The sequence below is a fragment of the Puma concolor genome, chromosome D1 (assembly GCF_028749965.1).
Source record: "Puma concolor isolate L17-30 chromosome D1, mPumCon1.1.hap2, whole genome shotgun sequence".
Classification (NCBI taxonomy): Eukaryota; Metazoa; Chordata; class Mammalia; order Carnivora; family Felidae; genus Puma; species Puma concolor.
Genome location: NC_141676.1, coordinates 36958207 through 36985265, shown reverse-complemented (window position 1 = coordinate 36985265; position 27059 = coordinate 36958207).

The window sequence follows — 27059 nt, the reverse complement described above, 5'->3', positions numbered from 1 at the left end:
GAAAGAAAGAAAGAAAGATTCTTAAATAAAGGGACATTCGTGGGCTTTGAAACCAAACAGACTTAGATTCAAATTAGAATTCTGACCTATGATCAATATATTGTTCTAGAACCATTTCAGAGGAATTGATAGAAGTTCAACTTCTTGCTACCTTAAGTATTAGGGAATTGATTGAAAAGATACTGAGATTCCTTGCAAAGTTAAAGGAAGAGGTGACAGAATGTGGCCAGACCATGGGACCATAGGAACCAACATACAGAACTCAACACCAACAGAACACTCTTTTATTTATACCTTCAATTCTCTTCCATTTCCTCCAGCCTCTATCCCCTCCTAAGGCACAGACAGGGCTACATTCACCTCTAAGCTGCACCCTTAAATAAGTCTCCTTAATTTTCACACCAGCCCCAGCAGGAAGTCCAGAATGGTATAAGTTTGGCCCTAATTCCCTTTTCAATCCAATTACCCAATCACTGTAAACACGAGGCTTCTTTTTTCAAAGCAAGCAGATCTGTCACAGAAAGAAACAATTTGTAAGGATTGTGCCAAGTAAAATCAATAGCTAATACAGGGTCTTATTTTATTTTACCTGAAAAATGTGACATTCTTATCCAACACATAGGTTTATAATAAGGATAAATTACATCATGTTATGGAAAGCACTGGGGGTACTCTGGGGGTTGAATAACCATTACCCTTACACCTCTTACCTCTTCTCACTGTCCTGGATAGCTGTTGGCTAAGACACGGGGTCATTGGAAGAGAAAGAGAAGGGGAGAAATTTTGCTATTGTACTTCTTCTTTACCTTAGTTTTCTGCCCCATGTTCCAAACATTTTACAAATCACCTATGAAAGTGGAAATAGACCAAGATGATGATACTCCTGTCAGGAGTTTCACTTCATGCCTTCTTGTCTGTGTTTTTATTGTATTTTATATTTTGCCCAATTATAAGATTATAGTTTCATCACAATGCATTATGTTTATTTGTTTGCATATCTTTATCCCCTAGTAACTGATAGGAAGCATGTTTTATTCATGCATTAATCCCCATCAGAGATACACATGGTAAGTACTCAAAAATGAATAAATGAATGAGTTCCAGGGACTTGGGATTTATCCTGTGGTTATGCACTAAATTGCATTGCTTTTAGCAGATGCATAGTAATCACCATGATTTTTAAAGTGATGTGTCGTTTATTAAGATATATTTACTATATGACACACAGTACTAATTTCTTTTCATATATTGTTTCATTTAATTCTCATTACCCTATAAGGCATATAGTATTACTTCTACCCAACCTTTTCCTACTCCTGCCCTACCCTTAAATTTTTCACGTACAAAAACTTGGAATTCAAAAGGCCAAGTGATTTTCCCTCAGTACCAAAATTAGAAAAAATCAGAGTCAACAGTCTGGGATATTTTTTAATATAACATTTGTCTGAATGTCACACACTTCACATATGGAAATGTATAAATAGAAAGCACTGTATGCTGCTGGGGGCTTTGTTGGGGAAGATCATCTGTAGTTCATTGATCTGAGAACATTCCTCCCTGGGAGGGATTTGCTGGATCTGAGGCTAGAAGGTGATTATTGTGTATTGCTGTATTTCTCACTTGTTTTCCTGTCTTATTTTGTTTTTTAATTTTTTTTTTTACTGAAATATACCACTTTTTGAAAGCACTTTTCACCTAATTCTTTAGCATTGTCCTAAAAAGTACTTTCAAACTTATGTAGGGTAGCCCATCTTGGAATATTCATCTCAGAGAACTTGCAATTCAACACAATTATTATGGCTGAAGAAGTAGGTAAAGTCAGCCTTAAGAGAAGAATTGCTACCAATCACAGGGAAATCTGAATTTATGAGCCTCTCTCACCCATAGCAAGTGATGTTCTCATTCTTTCTCAGATATAATAACATCCTGGTAACAGCCTTCCACAAACTAAGCTCAGGTGAGAAACAGATAAACCTGGATTCCACTTTTTTCTATTGGTAATATGAAACACTGTTTAATGATGACAATGTCTGAACACTAACCCAGGATATCACTTTGAGGTAGGAAGATGCATAGGTAAGAAATATTTTTTTCATCAGAGCTTTTACTCAGTAATCCTAGAATGAGAATGGTTTGGGAAGAATATATCCCTCAACATCAGAGAGCACCAGTGAGCTCTAGATTGACACTCTGGACCACAGAATGGATTTTGTTTGTTTGTGCTGTTTTGGTTTTATTTGATTTGTTTTACTTTTCCAAGCAGTGGATTCTATCTTGGGTAGTATTAGATTCAATGACAAAGTTTCTTCTTTGCATTCTATTTTTCTAAAATGGCAACATCATATCTGTTCATCTTCCCTTCTCAGTTCAGAAAATACTAAGCTGATGCCATATTTTAACACTTTTACCAGATCCCACAGTAAAAATGTGTTTTGCATTTACATGTATCCCTACTATGGATAAACATAACTCCAATGGAACAGACTTTCACTTAATAACCCTTACCATGACTCTGCATGATATAGTTAGATATTTTCTATCTTATCCTACTGTCTTCTTTTCGAATGTTACAAAACAAGTAATGACCCCTAAATTGATTTCATGACCTGATAAAGGGTCTTGATCCTGCCAAAGCAAACTTCAAAAAGCAAAGCAAAGCTAGAGGTGTCACAATTCTGGACTTCAAGTTCTATTACAAAGCTGTAATGACCAAAACAATATGGTACTGGCATAAAAATAGACATATACATTAATAGAACAGAATAGAAAATCCAGAAATGAACCCACAACTGTATGATCAATTAGTCTTTGAAAAACGGGAGAGAATATACAATAGGAAAAAGACAGTCTCTTCAATAAACGTTGTTGGAAAAACCGGACAACATGAAAAGGAATGAATCTGGACAACTTTCTTAAACTATACACAAAGACAAATTCAAAATGGATTAAAGACCTAAATGTGAGACACAAAATCATTAAAATCCTAAAGGAGAACACAGGCATTAACCTCTTTGATACTGGCCATAGCAACTTCTTACTAGATCTGTCTCCTGAGACAAGGGAAACAAAAGCTAAAATAAACTATTAAGACTTCATTAAAATAAAAACCTTCTGCACAATGAAGGAAACAATTTACAAAGCTAACCTGTGGGATAGGAGACAAAATTTGCAAATGACATATACGATAAAAGATTAGTATCCAAAATATATAAAGAATTGATATCATTCAACACCCAAATGCCAAGCAATCCAATTAAAAAATGGGCAGAAGACATGGATAGATATCTTTTGAAAGAAGGCGTGCAAAAGGCTACAGACACATGAAAAGATGCTCAACATCACTGATAATCAAGGAAATGAAAATAAAAACTACAATGAATTATCACTTCACACCTGTCAGAAAGGTTAAAATCAACAACACAAGAAACAACAGGTGTTGGTGAGGATGTGGAGAAAGGGGAATCCTCCTGCACTGTTGGTGGGAATGCATACTGGTGCAGCCACTGTAGAAAACAGTATGAAGTTTCCTCAAAAAGTTAAAAATAGAACTACCCTACAATTCAGCAATTGCACTACTGAGTATTTACCCAAAGAATACTAAAGTACTAATTTAAAGGGATACATGTGCCCAGTGTTTATAGCAGCATGATCTATAATAGCCAAACTATGGAAACAGCCCAAGTGTCCATCAACTGATGAATGGATAAAGATGTGGTATTTACATACAGTGGAATATTACCCAGCCATAAAAAGCATGAAATCTTGCCATTTACAATGACATAGATGGAGCTAGGAAATATTATGCCAAGTGAAATGAGTCAGAGAAAGATAATTACCATCCGATTTCACTCATATGTGGAATTTAAGAAACAAAATAAGTAAGCATAGGGAGCAAAAGAGAGAGGGAGGCAAACCAAGTATAGAAGTGCTGAGTCAGTAAATTCTGCACCTGAAACTAATATTACACTATATATGTATATATATTACACTGTATGTTAGCTGGAATTTAAATAAAAACTTAAAAAATAAGTTGAGAATTAGGAGTTTCATGGATCTGATTCAGTCTCCCATTTACTATATAACAATGCTACTTAAGAGATCCATCCACAGCCATATCAGCTGTTAAATAGTAATTAGAATAATGTCAATGCAACTGCCCAGTAGAATTATTTTGACAATTAGATGCAGAGACATTTGAATATCATAACAACATGCTTCATAATTTACTTTTCCACCAATGTCTGAAAAATAATTATGGCCTAATAACCAAAGTCATTCATTGTATATAATTAATTAATTTCTCCTTTATGTATCTTGAATGGTGCTAATTATCTACCATTCTTCTTTGAGGATTGAGAAAATAATTATTCGAACCATTTCCTTCCTCTGTGTTCATATGGGAAACCTCAGTCAAGCCTGTAACACTTATATCCAGGTTCACAAAGAATGCATATCTTTTAATCGATGCATCTTTTCCCAGAGACAGGCAGAAATCCAAGTATCTACTCTTGTCCACAGATTCCTGGTCTGTCCCTGTTTGCCACTAGTGTCATGCAGGTGCCCATCCCAGGGTACAGTACATCATGGAGGTACCAGGGAGAATATCTTACCTGTCATGCTAATTCACCCAAAACTAACCTCAGCTCTCAATGTTACAGCTATGTAGATTCACTCCCTTGACCAATTCAAAGGGCACCAGCCTGGCAGGAGAATGATTAGTTCACAACAGATCATGGAACCCATGACTTTATGGTCCCGGAGCACTACTCTTCAGAAAAACTAGATGTATACCTGCGTTTTGAGAAATAGAGCATATGTCTGAAATTAGTAGTATTGTGTCTATTTCCTCACCATGTCAAATAATGGAAATGAATTAAAATATTCAGTTTTCACTCTCTACGAGTTTACTATCAAATAGGTGAGAGAAATATGTACTGTATTACTTTCATGCAAAGATACATTTTTTTAAAATTTTAGCCTATCTATAATCTCAGTGAGTCTCACAATATTTTAGTATTTATTTTTCCCTCAAAAAGTATTGTCATTAAGTCAATGAAGTGTTTTATCATCAGTGGCCTCTCAGAATCGAGTTAAGAAAAGATATTACTATAACATAATACAATACAAAAATCAGTTTGCACTGCCTAGATCTGGTTTAGTTTATGGATCTAATGAGAGAGACTTTGAATAGTGGAAGTTGTGGGAGCTGGGATATAGATATTTCTCCCCACTCTGTCCCACACACATACTATCAGCAAACAAAATTTACAATTGTGGGATACAAAGGAAGTCATTTTTGTGTTAGGCCATATTTTTTTTTTTTCATCAATCTGAAGACATTGGTAAAAAAGAACACTACAAACACACTTCAGAACAATGTCATAAAGATTTCATACTCCCCTTACAGTGTTGATGTGGTCGGGTGCAAGTCGGTGTAACTCCAGTTGTCTGTGTTAATTAAACACAAAGCTTATCTCCATGCTCCTCAATTAGCATCCCCATTTCCTATATAAGTAAGAATTTGACTGATGTATTGAAATCCCAAACTGAAACTTGGAAATATAAGGCCAAGCCGGGGGGGAAAATGATGAAAAAAAGAAAAATTTCACTTGGCTTGTACAAAAGCTTAATGCTATCTAGAAAATTGATATTGTCACTCTTGTAGAAAGATTAGCATCTAGACTTACCAACATTCGTAGAATTTCCAGATCCATAGTCAAACTAGAGTCTACTATTGTGGCTTACAAATATTTACTTCCAAGTAACACATTTTTAGATATAACTGTAAATCTTTGAAAATGTTGCTTCAAATTATCTGTCTAGGTGTGTGTGTGTGTGTGTGTGTGTGTGTGTGTGTGCATGCATGTGCGTGTATATCCACATTTAGATTGCCATGGAGTGATGAGGAGTTAAAACATCAAGCAACTTTGAGGTACTCTTACGACTACATTAAAAGGAAAATGCTAGCTTGAAGAAAAGTGATGTCTTTTGTTTTATTTTTATGTGGTTCTATGACCAAGTTCTTTCAAATTTTGAGGAGAATTCATTTTAATGTGGATGATCCTCTTTTTTTAAATAGTGGCTCTCTGCTGGGAACTACCCTGAGGTCCTAGAGGCCACTGCAGTTTTCTGCCATTAGTCCTTTCTATATAGATAGTTCACAACATAACCATTTGCCTCTTCAAGGCCAGTAGGCGAGTCTTTCCAGTCTGCTAAGTGGAGTCATATAATATAATGAAATTATGGAAGTGACAGTCTCTCACCTTTGCCATATTCTACTTATTAGAAGTAAGTCACAGACACTGACCACATTCAAGGAGTGGGGAATCCACAGGGGCATGACTCATCATGGAGATGCGTGTTTGACTCATCAGGTTTCAATACAGACAGGGTACTGTCTGTCTCAGAAGTGACAACCAATACATTTGCTCCTGTTTCCTTTGATCATATTTGGGCCATAAACATAAGGCAAGAGTGATTGTGGCAACAGCAGAGCTGGGTCGTACACACAAGGGAGATGAATCACTGCAGTATATTTGTCTGCACATTCCTGGATCATGGCAGGTGAAGGGTGATTAATGCATGTGGAAACAGATGATTCAAAGGCAGATGTAAAGCTTGCTTTGTATGGGTCACTTAGCACTGAGAAGCCTGTGTGTACCTGGTCTATGGTAATAAATGCTAAAAATTAGAAAGAGGAATTTAGCTGGAAACGATCTAATTGCACCCCAGGAAGTGCTGATGATTTGCTGGGATATCTGCTAAAATGAAAAGATTTTACGATAGACATCTAAAACAGAATTTATCACAGTACTGAAATTCCTCAATGTTGCCGATAGCACTTTGCAATTGCCTGTGTGAACAGAATAGGTTAGGTCAAAATAATCTCCATGAAGTAGAAACTTCTTTGTGATATTTGTTTCACTCTCTTGTCATAACATCTGCTACAGAAAACGATCTCAAATCTGAGTCACCATTTTTATTTCATCTTTAACAGGTGCGTTTGAAAAATCTCAGCATATGATCACACAAAGTTACCATCAGTTGATTTTTAAGGTAAATCATTATGGCAATAGTAGTAGTGGACAAGAAAATATATTGAATGCTTATTCGTCAGACTGGGTGAAGTAGCTATTAATGCAATACTCAAGATTAATCTTAAAAATTTGACTTCCTGTGTGCTAAATTCGTTGTGTCTCATGTATTATATCTGATGGTTAATGACTAAAGTGATACCCTATGTTATTTTCTCAGGCTATGCAATGAAAAGGAAGTCAAACTGGTCTTCAAATCAACGTTTGTCTGACTAGCTAGTGTTTGCCGTAATACTTATACTTTAAACCAGTGAAAAACAGATGTGCTCTTCTGAGGATGCTGGGAATGTGAGAGAGGAAAAGGGAGAAATATAACAAAGGAGAATTACAAGTCTTGTCTCATCAGAGACAAAAACAAAAAAACAAAAAAGCAACAACAAAAACAAAAACAAAACTGGGCAGAAGGCTGAAAAATGTTTCGTTGGCAGGAGAAATAACAGTTGAGAAATGTTGCACTGAATAGTAGGAAAATCTAAAGTAAGGTAAATTAAATATTGCAACATTTTTGCTTTTCCATCTTAATATTGGCAATATCAATATGGCAAATACTGTATGGAATATTATAGATTTTCTTCAATCAAGTTAAGTTATAAAATATCTGAGTATATTAATTTATTCACTTATTTATTAAACTTTTAACCCATGACAGATAGTATGTTTAAATCTAGCTAAAAGGCTATAAAGACAACTCCTATCCTGAAGTGGCTTACAGTCTAATGAGTAGAACCGGAAAAACTGTTACGGTTATGTAAACAAATGAGAATGCAAATAACTGCAGCTTTTTTTTTTTTCACCATTAGCTTCAATATCACCCTGGAGTCTAGTCACCATCATCTTTTGGTTTGATGAGGAGGAGGTATAGACTCCATTTCAGCATTTTTTAGAATATCTGTCTGCTGTTTACAGATAATCCCTTACCCACAATAGCAATGTTTGCAAAAGTTTTCTGATAAGGAATGCGAAGTCTTTGGAAATGTAGTACATGTGTGTTAGGAGCACCAACAAACAAAAAAACTCATAATTATTTTGAAAAGAGTTTAACCAAGTTTTCTGGTAATTACATGTTTACATAAAACAACTGGATATCCAGATACTAACAGACATGGAACAAAAATTTGGATAGGTCCTTGCTCAGTGGGTAAAAAATATGTATCATTAATTCATTATTCACAGGAATAGTGAAAAAAAATATGTCCTTATTGATTGATACCTGGGTTCCAACATCTGTGATGTTAAAATGTGACCATGAGAAATCTACTTATATTTAAGTCCTAATTATTTGTTTTAAAATTAATCATATCAAAGGGCACGCGGGTGACTCAGTTAAGCATCTGACTTCTGGCTCAGGTCATGATCTCTAGGTTCCTAAGCTCGAGCCCAGCGTCAGGGTCTCTGCTGTCAGCATGGAGCGTGCTTCATATTCTCTTTGTCCCTCCTCCACACATGCTCTTTGTCTCTCAACAACAAACATTTTTTAAAAAGCTATAAAAATAACCATAACAAATAATGTTAAGGGCTACTGTAAAAATTAAAGGTGACAAACTATTCACTAAAGGGTTACTTTCAATATTTACATATCATTAAAAGCTTAAGAGAACACAAGAAAACAGCTGTCACCTCAAAGTACAAGAGATACAATTTTATTTCTGTATCTCCTTATTTTCTTTGCATTGGCTCATGAATTGCTAGCAAATATGAAAAGAAATGTGCTTCCAGACCCCTCTCCCACTTGCCGCCCCCACCTCCATCTTGGTAATATAAGACATTAGCTTTTGTTTTTGAAGTTATTGTTGAAAAATAACTTGACATTCTTTCAATAATTTTTAGTCCCTGCTAAGCAGGCATTTGTGGTTATCCAGAACACCAAGTACATTCTTTCTGTGGAGAATTAACAAATAGTCTTTTAGGATATTTCATTGAAAATCTAGGCCTAACAAGGTGAAAAAGGCAAAAACAAACAAAACACAAAATTCATCATGTTCCTGACCTTTGCTCTTGTCATTATTCCATTTCCCCAAGGAACTTAAAAGGAAACACATCCTCATCGATAAGAGATGTGATTAGAGAACGTTGTGTCCTCTGACTCTGGTCAGTGATAGATGGGTTTTTTATTCTCTGGTTTCTTCTAGAAAGCAAGTCTCACATTTTGATAAATATTTCTGAGAACACAGTATAAAAATAAAGAGAACAAGTTGCTAAAAATCTGACTTGGGACTCTTTCTGCATATAAAATTAAGGAATACAGGTGATAGATGGTCTCTCTCCTGTCAAATCTCTTCATTTTAGAGATGTGGTACCTGAAATTCAAGAAACCTAAGTAATCATCCCAATATCAAACAGCTAGAAGAAAAAGGAGCCTAAACCCATATATCTTATTTCTAGCCTAGAGTTCTTTTACTTATCTATTGACTGTAAATTCCACAGTTTACTATTTACAAAAATTGTAAGGATAAGAAATTGGAAGGAATAGAAAAAGTACAAACATAAAACTGAAGTGTGTGCTTTCCTGAGTAATGTTATATATATTTTTTTCTTTCTCAGATGGCCCTTTTTATTATGTAAATAGAAAGTGTCCTTTATATTTAGATGGGAACGTGGAATGTGTTGTTAAATATATTATAATGTTCACATATGTTTTTCAATATATTTATATTTTTATTATGGAATATTTGAGGCATACAAATGAGTATTTTAGCAAGTATCTGTAATACTGAAATAAACACTCAAGATGCCACCCCCAAATTTAAGAAGGAAGATAATACCATTATTCTGTTTCCCTTTCTGCCCTTCCTGGCCCCAATACCTTCCTCAGTCTCCCTTTACTCAAGAGATGATCATTATCCTGAAGTTTTTTTTTTTTAATTTTTTTAAATGTTTATTTATTTTTGACAGAGAGAGAAAGAGAGAGAGAGAGACAGAGAGAGAGAGACAGAGAGAGACAGAGCATGAGCAGGGGAGGGGCAGAGAGAGAGAGGGAGACACAGAATCCGAAGCAGGCTTCAGGCTCTGAGCTGTCAGCACAGAGCCCGACGTGGGGCTCGAACTCACAGAATGCAAGATCATGACCTGAGCTGAAGTCGGATGCTCAACCAACTGAGCCACACAGGCGCCCCTGAAGTTTTTTTTTAATCCTTTTCTTTTCTTCATAGACTTATACAGCATTTATTCTTGCTTGCTTTTTTTAAATCTACATAGTTATTTCATGTTGTATATTTTGCTCCTGTATTACATTCCTTTTCACTCAATAATTTGCTTCTAAAATTCACCCACAGAGATGTTCTATGATATTTAAAATGTAAAATAGAAATAGAAATTTCCAGACCATATTTGCTAGACAAAAAAGTATTTTACGAATAATATTTGTTGAGACATGCCAAATTAAAAAAAAAAACTGAAATAATAAATTTATTTGTAAAGTGTTACATCTTCAGATTTGGTAAAATTGAAATTCTCTCATCAAACACTTGAAAGTGAATGCAATACATTTATTTGAACATAATGTTTAAGTTAGTTTGAGATAAAAATCATGTTTCGTTGTGTGAGTGTACTTAAATTTCAAGAAATATAACATTCCTTTTTTCTTCTTAATTGGGGTGGAAACGCATACATGAAACTTACTCTATTAACAAATGTTTAAGTGTACAGTATAGTATTGTTAACAATATGCTTATTGTTGTACAGCAGGTCTCTAGAACTTTTTCACCCCGCACGACAGCAATTCTGCTTCTCCTCTCCCTCTGCCCCGCCCCCTGGCAACCAGCACTCAGCTTTCTGCTTCTTTGAGTTTGACTACTTTAGAAAACTCACATGAGTGGAATCATGCAATATTTGTTCTGTGAAGGGCTTAATATTATATACTCACAATTCATCCAGATTACAGCATATGCCAGAATTTCCTTCTTTTCTAAAGCTAAATAATATTCCCTTGAATATATATATATATGTATATATATATATATTATATATATATGTATATATATGTATATATATATACATATATATATATACATATATATAATGCATTTTCTTTATACCTTCATTTATTGATGGACACTTGAGTTGTTTCCGCCCCTCGCTCCTTTTAATTCTTTTGGATATATAGCCAGAAGTGGCATTGCTGGATCATGTGAAATTTCTATTTTTAAATTTTTTAGTCTCTTCCACCCTGTTTTCTAGTTGCTGTGTATGTCCTGATTTCTCCATATCCTCACTTACTCTTGCTATAAAAATTTTTTTAAAAAATTAACAGTTGCCTGTGAGGATAGGCCTGTCATCATCGAAATTAGCATTTCTGGTTAGTATAAATAAATCTTTACAATTTGTACCTTAAATAAGTACATGAGAATAAAGCCACAGTCTTATACACATAGCAATCTTATTGAGCCACAATGCATGTGTAAGCACACACATGGCCTTGTGCATTTGTATGTGGAGGTATATTGGATTTATCTTAGCAATTAATAGTTGAGTTGTTGCATTAATCTTTATCAAGTTAGTAGTTATTTATTTTTTTAAACATTTTTTTTTCAACGTTTATTTATTTTTGGGACAGAGAGAGACAGAGCATGAACGGGGGAGGGGCAGAGAGAGAGGGAGGCACAGAATCAGAAACAGGCTCCAGGCTCTGAGCCATCAGCCCAGAGCCCGACGCGGGTCTCGAAGTCACGGACCTCGAGATCGTGACCTGGCTGAAGTCGGACGCTTAACCGACTGCGCCACCCAGGCGCCCCTTCAAGTTAGTAGTTATTTAAACTTACCAATTGTAAATGATGTATTCTCATTATCTGATCTTTCGGTCTCTCCCAGATTTATACTTTCCTCCACACAATGAAAATAAAGTTTTTCTGCATATCAATCATGATAACTCAGAAAAAACAACCAATTTTTTGAATCCACAAGGAATTTAACAGTCATTTTCTTGGAGGAAAAAATACCTTATATTATGCAGAAAATTTCCATAAGCCTGTATACCTGTTATTCAAATTAGACTACCAGATTTCAATTTCAAAACAGCTTTAAAGACTACTGTCTAGGAATGAACTCAGGGAGACTAGACAATATGACAGGTAATTGCTTGTTTTCACTTACTATGTGGTATGAAGGGGATTGGTACCTATAATGTCTGAGACTAATAAGAAGAGTATCAGCTCTGTCCTCAAATGGGTGAAGTCTCTGGATATAGTTAAAAGGCATCTTTGAGTGTTACAAGTAGCAACACTGCATTCAAATGCATTATACTAAATGGAAAAATGTCAAAGCCTGTATATAATAATTTTGGAGGTTGATACTTACCTTATCTGAATTAAACGTTCTTGCAAATGACATGCATAAGGTGTAGCAAGCATAAGTACATTGCATGGATTCAACCTTTGTAGGCAAGCAGATTAAGCACCCTGCCTTTGTACACTAAAGAGATATAAATCCCATTACTGATTCTTATTAGAATTTAGACCATTTATGTACCTTTCTGAACTTTTTTCCCTAAGTCCTAAAAGGAAAATATTAATAGTGACTCCATTGGGTTATCATGAGTATTCAATAACATAATATATACAAATTCCATAGCACAGATCCTGGTACATAGTGGACACTCCAAAAAATTATGGTTATTATTTTAATCTGTCAGATAAAAATAAGTAAGAGTTAAGCCTTTTATAACACAGTTATTTTGGGAAATAATCTACACCATAATCTTCTTTTTGTTGTTATCTGGAAAATCACTTCAATTTTATATTTTGATCATCAGGGCCATGAGAAATTATGAGAGATTTGAAAAGTGATAGGAACAGTTCCTTCTCTCAAGAAACTCACAATCTGAGTTAGACTTTTACATAAATACTCCGAAACAAAAATCCATAATGGAGGTGTGATAGTTGGAGAGATTAATTCTGGCAGGCTGATCTAGTATAATTTTATCTTAACAACACAGAGCCAGCCAGCGGAAAGATTTCTGTGATTGATCAACTCCTGCACTAAAAGTCTGTTTTACTTACAGGAAAAATCAATATAAAAGGATTGCTATGTTCCACTAAGTATCTATAAATTCTTCAATGCATCTTATTTAAGGAGCATCATGCGTGCCACATTTGACTGAATTTGCTATTCAAAAGTATAAAAAGAAATAAGCTTAAGGAACAGATGACAGATTCATGCTCCAATGAAACTGGGCAAAAATCTGAGTCTCATGAATCTAACAAATTATTAAGAAAAATTGTACTTTGAGGACTTTGCATGTCGGAGTTGAAGCAGTTAGGGTGGGGTGATGAGGCAATTTATGCTTGGTGCTGACTAGAATGAATCACAGTTATGTGGCTTTCACCGAAGCTGAGATGCTTTTTATTTTTTCCAAACCTATCAACAAGCTACTCTTCAGAAGCAAAAGATTATGAGTTTTGGTTTTTAGAATGGTAATAATTAACTTCTAAGAAAGGACTAAATAACAATTTTAAAACTGTATGACACCAAAACACTTGAAGGTTAAAATTCTAAAGCATATAAAAATGCTGATTTTAAGGGGTACATGCACCCCAATGTTTGTAGCAGTGCTATCAACAATAGCCAAATTATGGAAAGAGCCCAAGTGCCCATCGACTGACGAATGGATAAAGAACATGTGGCATATATAGACAATGGAATACCACTTGGTGATGAAAAAGAGTCAAATCTTGCCATTTGCAACAACGTGGATAGAACTGGAGGGTATTATACCAAGCAAAATAAGTCAGTCAGAGAAAGACACATATCATATGATTTCACTCATATGTGGAATTTGAGAAACTTAACAGATCATCATAGGGAAGGGAAGGAAAAATAAAATAAAAACAGAGAGGGAGGCAAATCATAGGAGACCCTTAAATACAGAGAACAAACTGAGGGTTGATAGAGCTGGGGGGTGGAGAGTAGGTTAAATGAGTGATGGGCATTAAGGAGCACACTTATTTGGGAGAAGTGCTGGGTGTCATATAGAAGTGATGAATCAGTGAAGCCAAGACTACTGCTACATATTTTAATATGAAATGCTTACCCAAGATTTTCGATTATTGAGTTATTTTAGGTTACTCGCCTCAGTGTCAGTCACCATACAGCATTGGGCAAATATTAATCCAGTCTCTGAGTTTTAATTTACCATTTGTGAAACAGAAATATATAAGTCCAGTTAAGTTCACAATGTTTTATAAAAGTCAGAAAGGACATCCCATATAAGAGCTGGTTACTACCTTCCTTAAAGCTTATCTAGTCAGTGCATTCCTTGACTCACACCTCCTGCAGTTTCCTGGGGAGCCATCAAGGCCTAGCGGTGGGCTGAAATGAATAGTGAGCCAAGTCATTTAGAAAACATATTAAGATATTAAATGTACCAATATTGTCCTTGAGTGTTTATGTCCTTATATGTCAGTAAGAGTTTTCTTTCAGTATTTAATTCAGAAATTTAATGTATCTACTCAGTTTTTAATTAACCATGATTATGTCTGTGAATGGTACTCAGTGTAGATCTCATTTTACTTTTTCATTCCTATTTGGATAGCTATTTTTTCTAGTTTCAATACTGACTAGTTGAGCCTTTCTCTCTGTTAATGCCATCTCTTTCTTAATCTCGGTCTTTATGTGTCCAGCTGAAAAGCTCTTTTCTCTTGGACGATTCACTTGACTTCTCACAGATCCAGTTTTACCCACAAACTCTGGGGTTGAGTTTATATATAATCTTAATAAAATTATAATCTATAATAATCTTCAGATCATTTTTACACAGTGATTCTAACCTCTCTGCTTATTCTTCATTCTCAAAATAGAAATGTATGGAGGAGTGGTGTTATAGGCTGAATTGTGTCCCCCAACAATTCATATGACCTCGGTACTTCAGAAAGTGACTGTATTTGGAGACATGACCTTTAAAAACGTCACTAAATTAAATTAAAAGGAGGCCATTAGGATGGGCCATAATCTGGTATGGCTGGTGTCGTTTTAAGAAGAGGATGTTTGTACAGAAACATGTACAGAGTGAGACCACGTGAAAACATGGGGAGAAGACAGCCACCTACAAGCCCGGAAAAGTTTCAGAAGAAATCAGTCTTGCAGGTACCTTGATCTTGGACCACTGGCCTCCAGAACCCAAAGAAAATTCACTTCTGTTTTTTAAGCCACCCAGCCTGTGGTGTTTTGTTGTGGCAGCCCTGGGAAACTTCAAAAATGTTAAAAATGTTATTTTTCAAATTATCTAGTGGTATAAAAATGTAAAGCAGATATGTTTAATGCAGTGTTGCTAGCATTCATAAAACTACCGCAATATTTGGCCATCTGGTTTATTTCTTGCTCTATATTTATACAGAACAAAATGAAGTTTGAAAACTGGAAACTGAATCCCTCCCTTTGGGATTTTTTGGACTCTCTCCCCCCCCACCCCCCCGATTTATATCCTCCTACCTCTACTGCAGTGGCTGCAGTCTTGAGCTGATATTGAGAGGCACCTTTCTTTGTTTTCAGGTGATTTCCCTGCTGACTGGAGAATTCTTTTATCTGTGGCCTTTGAAAAGACTTCTATCCTTTCCCTTTTACAACGCCACTCCCAGTGATATTTGGTTAGTGTTCAGTTTTATGACCCATCTGAAGTCTTGGGCCCATGCAGTCCCAGGTTGTCCTTGCTGGTAATGGTAAAACAGGGTTGGAAATTCACAAAAAGTAAGAATTTGTAAAGTTTGGAGGATCTCCTGAAATCTCCTTGGCGTTCAGTCTCCAGAAGAGTTGCAGTGTAATACAAACCCTGCCTCTGCCTGTGTGCCTATAAACCAGTTGCTTGTCTTCTCTGAGTCTCAAAGTCCTTATTTGTAAAACAAGAACTTTAAAAATTCTCCATTTGGTGTACAAGATACCATATGTTTTCACTTTATGTGGATCCTGAGAAACTTAACAGAAGACCATGGGGGAGGGGGAGGGGGAAAAAGTTAGAGAGGGAGGGAGGCAAACCATAAGAGACTTAAATATTGAGAATAAACTGAGGGTTGATGGGGGGTGGGAGGGAGGGGAACGTGGGTGATGGGCATTGAGAAGGGCACCTGTTGGGATGAGCACTGGGTGTTGTATGGAAACCAGTTTGACAATAAGTTTCATATTAAAAAAGAATTCTCCATTTGGGAATTATGATGACCTAATTTAAAAACTGAATCAAAAAACTTAACTGCTTGCTTTTTATATTACATATGCTTGGTAATTCTACAAAGAGTAATCCCCACCCATCTTCATTCTTTAATATCATCCATTTTTAATTTATTATTTATTTTCTTCTAAGCTTTTATCAGTAACTGAAATTATATCAATTACATTTTTTAGACCTATATATTATCTCAATTTCCCATGAAATCTCTAAGAGTACAGACTTTATTTTGTTCTTTGCTATATTCTGCGTAATGGGGACAGTGTCATTTATTATGTTCTAGGTAAAGATTTTTAAATAAAATAATAGAAATATTTTTCTTTAATTCTTAGGATATATCTTTGAAGGAAAAAATATGATTATTGTTTGACTGTTTTTTCTCTGATTATTGCTAACATATCTAAAAGACCAGAATCTTTGCTTTTATATTCACAAAACCAAGAATAATGAAGACCAAGAGACACTATAATATCTTACTCTATTTGGTATCCTATAGGCACTAGTACTGTAATTATGAACTAACTCAAGAGTTTTCACATAGGGAAGACCTGAACCATGGAAAAGAAATTATAATGTGCTCTGGTTCTCCAGTGCTTTTTCATATATAATCACACTTTAAAATCATTGGAGTTTAAAGCCAGAAGAACCATGAATTCTTGCTTTCTTACTATCACTAATGATGTTAATCACTCATATATTTACTGAACACTTATCTTTAACTGATAATGGTAAATCAAATAAATACTTTTTGTCACCCTATTAAAATTTATACTCTTAGAGAGAGAAAGTCATTCATTTATCTGATATACATTCATTGAATGCCTATCTATATATTTTTGAGTCATATTTTTCTTCTAGGTGTTTGAGACATGGAGAAAAAAGATACTGTCTCTATATGCAAGGAGCTCACCATCTGAAGAAGTAAACCAGAGACTATTCTACCATTTAATGGAAATAATAATAAGATATACCAAATAATAAATTGGCAAGGCAACGAGAGGTTATGATCAGAAATGACATAGTATAAAAACAGGGAGGGGGACAAAACAGAAGAGAGTCATAAAAAGGAGAACAAACTGAGGGTTACGGGAGGGGTTGTGGGAAGGGGATGGGATAAATGGGTAAGGGGCACTAAGGAATCTACTCCTGAAATCATTGTTGCACTATATGCCAACTAATTTGGATGTAAATTTAAAAGAAAAAAAGAAATGACATAGTAAATTAGGTGATGAATGAGCTGTATCTTTAAAGGCATGCAAATCTGAACAGAACTAAATGGGGAAAGGATATTCTAAAGGAATCACCATGTGTGAAAGTACAGACTGGAAGTGAGCATCATATGTTTTTTATACTGCAGGTAGCTGTGTAGGCCTCTAGAAGAGTGATGGATACTGGATACTGATGGCTAATAAGTCTAGAAAAGTAGAGACCAAAGCGTGGTCTCAGTCATGGTGCCAACTGAATTTTGATTTTATAGCCTAAGCTATTGTAAAGTCTAAGGGCAGGCCACTCCAAGATGAGCCACTTTGACGTGAAGATTATTCTGGACTGAAGGCAAAGGAAGCTCTGCAGGCTTGAGAAAAAATTTTGCCCCTCACTTGATCAATAGAAGAATTTGAATTGCAAATCTTTCCCAGAATGAAGGTTATTAGCAGAAATAACTTTCATCAGAGTAATGTGTCTATGTGGCAGGGCAAATATCTTATCTAATTACCAAACATCTGTTCTTCAATTTATTGCCCTGTGAATTGCATTCCATTCCTCTGATGTCCCAGACTTCTACTCCTTTAATTCAGAATGACATTTATACCTCATTTTGCCTGTTTTTTGGAGTTTCCATGTCTGTGTGTATTCTCCATATGTAAGCTACTAAATCTGATTTTCTCCTGCTAATCTGTCTCATGCCAATTTGATTCTTAGTTCATCTAGAAGGACCCTTGAATGGGACCAGGAGTTGTTACTCTCTGACATCATGGAGACATAGAGAGTATGACATGATCAAATTGGTATTGAAACACACACACACACACACACACACACACACACACACACACACAGCAATGTGGGGGAAAGAATGAAACAATTCATGAGATTGGAGGCAAGATAATGACCCAGACTCCCAAATGAGTACAGATCATTGAAAACCAAAGTAACATCTGAAACTAAAGATACATATTTGTAAAGATCACATTTGGTAAATAAATTATGTAATATATTTCTTATATTTTACCTTTTCCTATTTATTTTTCTTTATCTTCAATCAATTCTCTTTGATTCCATCCACAATCATTTCTGTAACATATTACATGTTTACATTTTATAATTTCTTGTTCAACTTTCAAATGGAAAATTTATAAATGTGGATGCCATAGTTTTGCTAAACAATTGACTCAGAAAATAAGAATACTAAGATGTGTCTCACCAGATTTATGGTGAATATATCTTTAGATACTGTGTTTCCTAAATAATGGTTCTTGTATTTCACTGTCAAAATATAACATTCAGAGGAACATGTCTTATCTCTAACTTTTAAATATGATTTCTGGTGCATAAATTCTATATTTGAAATACCAATAGTAATAAAGAAGCTCTACATAGAAGTAGATCATAACTACAACTATTAAAATATTAAAAGCACCAAATAAACTCAAAATTATACTAATTGACTCTTCTAAAGAGCTTCATTCCTGGAAACATTATTGAATATTTCTGTTAAAATCTAAGAAAATTATAATTACATTGTCAACATAGCAACTTAATTACAAAATAATAATCTGTATCACATTGATACTATATCAATGTTTAATTTGTATGATATAACCTGAATGGGTAATCATTTATCAATGAGTGCATTTATTTTTTTTTATTTTTTAATTTTTTTAATATTTATTTTTGAGAGAGAGAGAGAGAGAGAGAGAATGAGAGAGAATGCAAACAGGGGAGGGACAGAGAAAGATGGAGACACAGAATCTGAAACACTCTCCAGGCTTTGAGCTGACAGGCAGGACTTAAACCCATGAGCCATAAGATTATGACCTGAGCTGAAGTTGGACACCCAACTGACGGAGCCACCCAGGTGCCCCTATGAGTACATTTCTAATTATTTTTATATTATAGTCCCAAGATTATTAGCCTTTATAAAGTACATTTTCATTAGGATGAAAGCAAAAAGCTAACGAGGTAATATTTTCTATGATTACTACATTAGCATTTCAGATTTGAAAAAAAAATTCTAGTGGTATGGTAAAGAGTGAAGAAGATTACTTTATTGATTATTTCTGTGATATTAGGCAAGTTATTAAACTTATCTCTTTCTCAGTACCTTCCTCAGGGAAAAGAGTATAATTTAAATATATTTGGATTCCTTTTTAATTAGGATTTCATATGAATTTCTGAAATTTATTGTAATATTTAAATATTTATTGTATTCAAAATTACATAAGGAGGTTTACAAGAAAAAAAAATGAAACAGTTCCTTTAATAAAAGCTCAGAGTGGAACTTAAATTTCCATGGTTTTCAGTTATTCATGTTTTAAAAAGATGACTCTGGCAGTACTGTTAAAGTTGGGTGAGATTTTGGGAATGCAAGCTGGCGCAGCCACTCTGGAAAACAGTATGGAGGTTCCTCAAAAAACTGAAAATACAACGACCCTACAACCCAGCAATTGCACTACTAGGCATTTATCCATGGGATACAGGTGTGCTGTTTCAAAGGGGCACATGCACCCCAATGTTAATGGTGGCACTATCGACAATAGCCAAAGTATGGAAAGAGCTCAAATGTCCATCGATGGATGAATGGATAAAGAAGATCTGGTATATATATACAATGCAGTATTACTTGGGAATCAAAAAGAATGAAATCTTGCCATTTGCAACTACGTGGATGGAACTGGAGGGTATTATGCTAAGTGAAATTAGTCAGAGAAAGACAAATATCATATGACTTCACTCATATGAGGACTTTAGGGGACAAAACAGATGAACATAAGGCAAGGGAAACAAAAATAATATAAAAACAGGGAGGGGGACAAAACAGAAGAGACTCATAAATATGGAGAACAAACTGAGGGTTACTGGAGGTGTTGTGGGAGGGGGGATGTGATAAATGGGTAAGGGGCATTAAGGAATCTACTCCTGAAATCATTGTTTCACTATATGCTAACTAACTTGGATGTAAATTTTTAAAAATAAAATAATAAAAGAAAATAAAAAGTTGGGTGAGATTTGGGATATCTAGAGGTTGAAAGACTAGAGACAAAAAGGATTTTAAAAAAAACCACAACAGCTAAGAATAATAGTTGAGAATTGCATAAGGAAATCTTTGGCCTAGTTGAAAAACATACCAAATTCTAATCCAACAGCAGTCTGGGTCCCAGATTGAAACTGATGACAAAGTCAAGCTGGATTACTTTGGTGAATTTTAAAAACTGATTATTTTCAAATATTTGGGAGGTGAAGGAAGTAATCATAAAATAAGAGCATTGCTCCCAGTCTAGAAACATGGGTAGAAAGCCGTTACCAGAATTCAGAGTGAGAGCTATATGGATCATGGGACACAGGAATCCTCGTGGAAAAAAAAAATAAAGAGAATAAATATCCCAGTCTCATTTTCTTCTTGTTTCTTTTGAATTCATTCTGATACCTAACTGACTGAATTTTAGTAGAAGTTAGATGGCAAAGAGGCCTGATATTGTCCTTAACGGTCAAAAACCTAGGGCACATAATGTAGTAAGAAAGGTAGATAAAATGTATTAAGGGTTAAATGGAAAACATTCAACAAAAATCACATAAAATAGTTACAGAAAGGGGATATCATCAGGAACACAGCCCTCTGGTAAGTATGGAATCATGTGCAATTGTACACATTATATTGCAGTTTTAAGATCATAGCCATCAATAAATCAGGCTACCATTGAATTCCAAACGCCAAATGTTTAGGAAGTATACAGTGAAGGCTTCATGAATGAATTAATGGAACAATGAGGGATTCAACTTACTTTTATCTTCTTACCATGCCCCATCTCTCATTTATGTCTACACTGTTATCTTGTGTACTTGGTGTGTATATATATATATATATATGTATATATACACCAAGTACATATATATATATATATATATATATATATATATGTTTATATATATATTAAATGTTGAACACATTATATATTAATGTTGAACATATATGTTATACGTGTGTGTATATATAGTGTTTGTGTGTGTGCATTTCTTTTAGTTCTGACTTGTGGCTTTACGTGAACATTGTCTGACCCTTCTGTCTCCCTCTCTCTGACTGCTTTATGTTAAAAAAAAAAAGTCCCTATCGAATTCTGGTGCTGTAATCTCTGTTTTCATCTCAGTACTCACCTGAAAAGCATCATTTAGATAGAGTTAGACTCACATTAGAGCAGTGGGAGATAATGATCAAGAAATAGAATGATTTTAAGCTATTTAACAGGTAGAATCAATAAGATTTGACAACTAATGGAATTAGGGTATAAGGGAGACATAGAGCCATAGTGAATGCCATGTAAAAGGGGGCACAAATTGAAACTGCAAAATATAACTCTTTGACATAAAGATTATCTGGAAGTGATTATTTTTTAAGAAATAGTAAGCATAGGAAAAGTTCTAAAAACTGCGAAGTTACCCTTTTATAAAGGACATTTACATCTCTAAGGGAAATCTCCATTTGTGTTTTGCTCTCTCCTCTCTTCTTTCCCTCTGTATCAAGAAAAGGAGGGGAAAGTGGGTGATGGGCATTGAGGAGGGCACCTGTTGGGATGAGCACTGGGTGTTGTATGGAAACCAATTTGACAATAAATTTCATATTAAAAAATAAATAAAACAAAAAAAAAAGAAGAGAAGGATGACTCTAAATCTTTAGAACCTTATCAATGGAAAGACAATAACTTAAGTCTGCATAACAACCTTACTCTTATGCACTGCGCCTTCCCTGGGAACTTCGCATAATTTCTGCCCCCATCACCACCACCCCCACCCCCCGCAAGAAAAACCTTCTTTTGTCTTTAGCTGGAGATGGTATTTAGGATGATGGCTTAGGCCACTTTAGAGATTTACTCAGTTTTCTTGGGTCTCTCCCATTTATACAGGGGGCATACATATCATTAAGCTTCTGTTTTTCTCCTGTTTATCTTTTATCAGAGGTGTCTCAGCCAAGAAGCTAGAAGGGTAGAGGGAAAATTATTTTTCCTCCCCTAAACATGGATTGTGACTTAATTAAACATTTCTATTGGTTGTTTGGAGCCCTATCTTAAACAAGCAAACAAACAACAGCAGCAGCAATAACAACACCAATAGCAAAAAACAGTTTGAATGTGTTTTTAACAAAACTACTTAGTAGTTTCAAAAATGCCTCCTAAGTAGTCTGCATGAGAATTGCCATCAGAGCCCCACGGAGAAAATTGCATGACTGTAAAGAGTGTGCTGTGCACAGTCATGTTATTTAAGGGTACCCCACGAATTCTGGAGCTCCTGATGGTTAGCTCCTGCAAAATGAGATTTGTAATCACTGGAGAAAGTGATGCACATGTTGTGATTTAAAGGACTCTACAATGTTCTAAATACAATCTTCCCTATTTGAACATCTTTTGTAACATTTCTCCACTTTGGATTATAGTAGTAATGGTCAATGTCTTATCTACCCCTTTGTCTTGGTCTAGGAGCACCCTGATGTCAAAGGCAATGTATTTATTTATATCTGAATCTCGTTTAGTAATGACCATGGAACCTCACATAATCTGCCATATATTCTTATGTCTATTCTTAAGGCAGCAATGTAAATTCAGTTCTTTTCCATCTTTGAAATGGATTTTAGAAATGGCCTCCTAAGTACTGTTCCTGACCTTCATCTTTTATCATTATAAGTCTCCTTTATGATATTTAATGCCTCATTATTATCCCCAAACCCACCGTTCTAGCCTTATCATCTTTTGTTTTGTCCAACCAAAGCTGGTATAAGCACCAATAACAATGACACTTGTTATTCTCTGAATATCCTTGCATTCTTGCCTTTGACTGTAGTCATGATTTTTCAAAAGCCTAGTCTCACAGTTATCATTTTTTACCCTCAATCTATTAAAATCTTCCTGGTCCTCAAGAACTATATCAAATAAAACTCCTACCTACTTTTAATCACATAGCATGTTGGTAATAATTAGACTACAGCTCAGGGCACCTGGGTGGCTCAGTTTGTTTAGTGTCTGACGTCGGCTCAGGTCACTATCTCACAGTCTGTGAGTTCGAGACCCGCTTTGGGCTCTGTGTTGACAGCTCAGTCTGGAGCCTGTTACGGATTCTGTGTCTCCCTCTCTCTTTGCCCTCTCCCGCTTGTGCTCTGTCTCTGTCTCTCTCTCTCTCAAAAAAAAAAAAAGTTAAAAAAATAAAAAATAATAATTATATTACAGCTTAATACATGGGATATATTGGATGTTCAATAAATACTGGTTGTACTAAATCGAATTGCAGTATACATTTCATTTAGATTTGTTCAATAGATAGGTCTATATTTGCCACTGAATTACATGACTGTGGTCAAGGACCAGGCCTAAATCATATTTGCACATAAGACAATGTTATATATGTAACAGTCTTGAGATAAATTCTTGTTACTAATTGTACTAAATTTAAATATTTATTAAGTGCAAGGAAGGACATGTCCTTCCAAAGACTACCAGAAATACATCTTTAGCTTCATTAAATTGGGTTTTGTGTTTTGTTTAATGAGGGAAAACTCACAGCTTGAGGAATGGTGGGGGTGTCTCACTAAGAGTGTGTCATAAAAGGCATGATTGGAACTTGTGTTTTAAGCTGTTCTGTGGATTGATGCTGGCAGAAAGGAGGAATAATTCTATGATTTGATACCTTTATAATTCTAGTCTAGGTTTAAAGAAGAATGAAGTAAATTTAAAGCTGTAATTTGTAAAGAAACAGCAGTTACTCATATCAGTAATGAAATATGGAGGTTTGTTTGTTGGTTTTCGGTTTAGACAATGTTCCTGTTTTTGTCGGTATTCGTACGTGATCACCTAAGTAATCTTATTTTTTTTCCTACTTTATCATGGGCACAAGTAGTCTTGTCTGATGTGGTATCTTTGACAATCTTATGTGCAGCAGTAGTCCTTGGTCTGGCTTGTTCGCCAGACCAAGTCCCGGCTGTCAGAAGCTACTTTTATTCTCACTAGTGAGTGGGAAAGCCAAATCTAATCTATGCCTCTATGGAGTAGCTGGTAATAAAGGAATGCTGGGCATAGATACGAACATCAGCAACACCACCTGCTGTTGCCAATATCATCATCTCTGGTAGAGATTAGTATTGCATATGTACTATGTGCCTAGCAAAGTACACAGAGGTCTGCAATCATCACCCCCATGTAATGCTCACAGAGACACTATGGACAAGATGCTACTAACCACGTTTACTTTACAGACCAAGAAATTACCCAGGTCAACCACATTGTAATAACTTGCACTTCTTTCCCTCAGTCACCTAATATACTTCCTCTCCTGTCTTCAAACCCCTCAACCACCAGCTGTGTAAAACACTGAAGAGCTGTAATTTCTCTGAAATTTCACAAGTGTCAGAGGTTAAGTCACCTTTAAGATATTTAGGAAATATAGAAGATTTGAAAACAGAACTCACAATACACTGATTCACTTTCTTTTCCCTCTAATACAGAATACGTGCAGTAATGCTGAGCATTTACACTTTCTTAACACGTAACACCTCCTACTGAACGTTATACAATTAAAATAGTGAAATCCACTAATATCAATAATACACACTTTTTTCAGGGAGTAATTTATTCAATACTTTGTCTTTTCTGAGGCTCTCTGAGTCCACTGGTAGACTTCAGGAAAGATGAATTCTTTTAAAAGCAAAAGGCAGAAAACTCCCTGCCATCCATAATACTGAAGTACTTAAATTATCTTAGCCTGTTGGGACTGTGACCCTGAACCCATTTCTACTCTCCAGTCTCCCTCTAGAGTTTTTTTAGTCTCTTTAGAAAAGCGGTATCTGTATCACTAGCATACTGTTTTGAAATCAGCTGTAAAAACAGATTGTAGCATTTTTCAAATACAAATAACACAAAGAGGAAACTGGAGATGAATTATTTAAAATCATTTACAGCTTTTAAAACATAGTTAATTCATACTTGACTAAGTAAAGAAGGCGGGAGGGGAGACGTAGGCAAAATATTCCGGGTAGCAACTACGTTGTGAGTTACCACTTTTATTAATCCTTCTAGCCTTCACAACACCTAATACAATGCTTAACACATAGGAGCACTCAATAAAAACACTTGCAGAGGGGTTATAGCAGTTAGACCAGTAAATTGGATTCTGTTGTTCTGTATCACAATCTCAACTTACTGATCATCATTCAGGGTGACTTTGGGGATATTACTTTAACTCCCTGTGCTTCATTTTCCATACAGTATAATACTACTTGGGTTTTGTCTTGCCTGCTGTGAGGGTGTCAGAATGTTATAAAGACCAAGCTTTATTGTCAATTACATTTGTATTCAATCTTAGTCAAAAGTTTGTTCAATCAGTTCTTTTCTTTTTTTTTTTTTTTTTTAATTTTTTTTTCAACGTTTATTTATTTTTGGGACAGAGAGAGACAGAGCATGAACAGGGGAGGGGCAGAGAGAGAGGGAGACACAGAATCGGAAACAGGCTCCAGGCTCCGAGCCATCAGCCCAGAGCCTGACGCGGGGCTCGAACTCACGGACCGCGAGATCATGACCTGGCTGAAGCCGGACGCTTAACCGACTGCGCCACCCAGGCGCCCCCAATCAGTTCTTTTCAAAGAGACGCAGTCCCCATTTGAAACTTTGGATTTTTCTGTGAATGGCTGAGGTGTCAGTATAACTCCAGGTAGCTGTTTGTGGGCAGATTGATTTCCTTAGACAGCATGGAAATAAAGTACAGTGGATGTAATAGTAAGACATATAATCAAATAAAAATGATACAGACCTGATTTAGATACAGACTTATATGGTAAATGGCTTTTACAGTCCCTTGACAGACTACCATACCATAAAAGGAGATGTGCCTTTGATCATTCAATGAGGCAATGCAGGGAAATATAAAAAATCCCAATATTTATTATCTGAAACTGAAGATCATAAAGATGAAAAATAAACTACAAGACAAGACTTAGTGTGGAATTGAACTTTGAAGACTAATTTAATCGAATGAACCCAAGTTTGCCAAAGAGTGAAATCACACGTTATAAAGAGAGGAGGAAAAATTAAATGGACCAGACAGCTGCCGTCACTTTCACAGAAGCCAGAAAGAATAAAGTAAAACGGAATTTCAAATGTGCTCTGGAAAGTCCTCAGAGGTTGACGGGATATTTTATGTGTACTTTTGTACTATAAATCTATACACATGCTATCTCTTTCGATCCTGATAAAAGTCTGTGCTTGACTCCAACTTTGTGACTTGAGAGAGAATATGGCAATCGACCAGGCTTGAAGCAAGTGTGTACCTGTAAAAATTGGGTGTGTTTAACTCCATTTAAACACAAGAGGATCTACTGGACAGCACGATGATTATAGTTAGTATTGTATATTTGGAATTTTCTAAGAGAGTAGATCTTAGGGTATTCTCACCAAGCACACAATGGTAACTACATGAGTTGATGGGTATGTTAATTAACTCGATTGTTGTAATCATTTCACAATGTATATGTATATAAAAGCATGCTCTACACCTTGAAAAACTCACATTTGAAACTTAAATATATAGAATTTCTGTTTGTCAATCATACCTCAATAAAACTGTGA